The sequence below is a fragment of the Etheostoma spectabile genome, chromosome 13 (assembly GCF_008692095.1).
Source record: "Etheostoma spectabile isolate EspeVRDwgs_2016 chromosome 13, UIUC_Espe_1.0, whole genome shotgun sequence".
Classification (NCBI taxonomy): Eukaryota; Metazoa; Chordata; class Actinopteri; order Perciformes; family Percidae; genus Etheostoma; species Etheostoma spectabile.
Window position 1 is genome coordinate 22,709,716 of NC_045745.1, and position 3,475 is coordinate 22,713,190.

Consider the following 3,475-nt stretch of genomic DNA (forward strand, 5'->3'; position numbering starts at 1 on the left):
CCTCAGGCACATCCCAGAGGGCCAAAGTATATGGGAGCTGTCACACTTTTTTTTTGGTAAAACATTTAGGAAAAAGGAAAAAATAGGAAAAGCATGTATTTTCAAGTGTGTTTAAAGAAGTTAAGTGTCCTGGGCATGTGGTTACAGAATCTTTTTTTTATTTCATACAGTAAACACATTTTGCAATAAAAAAAAAGTATATCACAACTTGTACAGTAAATATCATGTACACTACAAGTAGTGCAAGTAACACAATAGTAAATGTCTGTTTACATAATTAGGCAATTAGTAGAACAATATAGTAGTCCAACTGCAAAAGGTCAAAGAACAAAAAAAACTAAATGAAAAGCACATGATAGTGCACAAAATAATATTGTGAAACCACAAAATCAGACATCAACATTCAATGCTCCAGTGCAACCTGTGCACTCTGAACTGGCTTATATTCTCTACAATTGCTTTGATCAACTAGAAACGTGTACAATTTTGAGTCATTGTGTGGAAACGATGACAATTGTGTTGTAGTAGTGGTTCACTTTTGCTGCCTACAATTTGCTGTTAACAATTTTACAACACAAGTGCATGGCAGTGTGAAATGTGTTTTAGCGAGTGTGGATGTGTTCAGAGCTTGGCAAGAAGAGTGATTGACTCGACAAATGGGTTTAGCCCACTTAGCATTTGGTTCATAGAAAGAGCTTTAGTGTTTTAGCAAATCAGAAAAATTGTAATAAATGGTGATGCTATGAGCAAGAGCGACGGATATGGTGGGTAAAAATGTATAATTTCCATCTGAAAGGTTGTAAAATAGAATCACAAAGTAGCAAAAAAATGGAACTTAGGCAAGCACAAGAAACCCCAAAAATTGCATGTGTATGTGTGGTGAATTCATTTTTGTGCCTTTGTTCACGTTATGAATAAATTCACCTAATGTACATTATTCATTTGAATTATGGGTCTTTTCTTTAAAAGAGTGTGACCAGGAATGATCTTCTCCTAAAGCAATAAAACCAACCCACTGCAATGAAGATGCAAAACCTGGAGCTTCTCCTTGGACAGTAAACTGACTTCGTGCATTGACCCTACTGGACGTCAGTCTGCAAAAGCTTCTGTTGGGGCAGAGTTGTATGTGGGTGGTGTCTACAGACAATCCAATTTTTTTTCAGTGGAGTACAGTCAAATTTTAGGGCGCTCATTGTTTAAGTAGCAGTTATATTGGGACCTTTGGTGGCTTGTATAACTACACAAAAACATTACAAAACCTGTTTCATACATTCACAGGCCAAACAACAGTAATGCTTTTTCACAATAAGAATGTCATAGATATGTGGTGTGTTCTTGCTGCTGAATAACAATGGTAAATATTTATTCAGCTTGTAATTATGAATATGTGTCCAGCTCATTACAAAATATCTATTGAAATAAATTAGCGTTTATGATAAGAATGGAATGTTTTTTGTCATTTGAGGCATGCCCGCCAATGTGTTATGCAAATGCCACAATCTGATGGGTACCTAACCCTCACACTGCCTCATTACTTGACAGTTCTCTCTCATTCCCATGTAAGCTGAAACCCCAGAATCTCCATGTGTGGTCTGATCACAGCGGAGCAGCTGCTGTGCAGAAGGAACCCCACATCCAGTATTGTATGAATATGTCATAAATCTGAGGCTGGACTTTCTAAAAGTTGCAGTGTGCTTGGTGGGTGATAGAGATGGGGGGCATTGGTGAGTCAGAGGTTTAGTACTAATTAGTCAGATGGGAACAGAAATTCACATAAAAATAATTGGAATAAACAAGTGCTCATCATCCTATGGACTCCATTTTATGTTATTCTATGTAAAATAATTGTGTGGGAAACAAACGTTGCAGCTATAAGTTCCAGGTGAAAACGATTACTAGTCTCTAATTTTGTTGACTTAATAATGATCTTTACATTCCCTCCTTTTTTCCTCATCACTCCCACTTTTCTCATCAGACTTCAGCATCCAGTATATATTTAGTCTAAATGTATTCAATTCTCACAGTTCAAATCTAACATGCATGTACAACATCTAAATGGTTTATCTCATTTTAAGTCACAAGAAGAATGTTCTGGCACATACAAAATGTATGACATCTGAAAAAGCCGGGGGTGCCACATACTTTGAAATAACAAGGCACTAGACACCCTCTAATCACCTGGCATTTTAAACGTGGGTGGTGGTGAGTCAGAACAAAATACAGTCACAATAGTACTTCTAAGGTTCTGGCCTGGGGATTTTAAAGACTCAAGGCTGTCAGGTTTGTACTGTAACAACAGCTTGAAACTTTTCAAATAGGCTATTCATGTTTGAAACTTCCATGTTCCACAGTTCCATGGTGATACAAATGTGTTTCAATTGAATGTTTAGTGACTGTATGAATTTGTGTTTTGTAATGGTGTTATTATGAACTGTTTCATATTCACAGTGCTGATGCTCGGCCCCTCTTTGATGAATTCATGTACGTGTATGTTTCAAAGTATTTGTTCAAATGTTTGCACACACTTCTGACTGACTTGTATATGATTAATGGCAGCCATGCTTTTTATTTGACCACAACAGTTGCCGAAGCCACTGCAGATCTCTCTCCATGAATATTACCTGCTTACTAAGAAAAGTGTAATGTCAGAGAATTCATCAGATCACAAATGTAGTTCACAGAGCAAAGTGAGAGAAGTGGGCGTACTCTGTCATGATTTTGCCTTGACTGTATGTTCTAACTTGCTGTACAAATTTCCCCCTGAGACCACCAAGGTCTAGCAAGATAGATTTTCTATAGTCTTAAGAAACAGTTTGCAGTATTTTTTGTCCCCAAATGTTCATATCTTGAAGCTGTATGTTGTATGTTGTTTTTGTTGTTTTTGCATCATAGTTTACAGATTTAGACTGACAGACTCATTGATTCTCCAGCCTACTGAAAGGGGAGGTATACAGTGTATTTTTCTTGCTTAAGGGGAGGTCAACACGTTTCATAGGTCCACATTCAACTCTTTTTTCACCACAAGTTAAACAGCAAAATAAGTACATGGATGAATGAATAAATGCATGCTTAAATAAGAACTAAACAACCCAGTCTGTTACCTCTATCAACTTATTCCCACACAAGCGTTCTGCAGCAAGTGTGGTGTTAGTGTGAATGAGGAGAAACATTAGAGAGGACTAATTAGCCAACGATGAGCAGACTAATGGCAGTATCTTTGTATTTTAGGATATAAAGACTGAAGTTCATCTCATCAGTATCACACCTCAGCCCTGAAAAACAAATTTCACAGTTTTCTGCAACAAAATTAGATTTTTGTTGCACTCAAGACTGTCAAGAGTTTATGGAACACCACAATATGCAAAATAATTTCTAGTCACTTGACACATATGGGGGGTTATTTGAAAGTGTGACAGTAGAGACAGGAAGGATTTGGAGAGAGAGAGAGAGAGAGAGAGAGAGAGAGAGAGAGAGA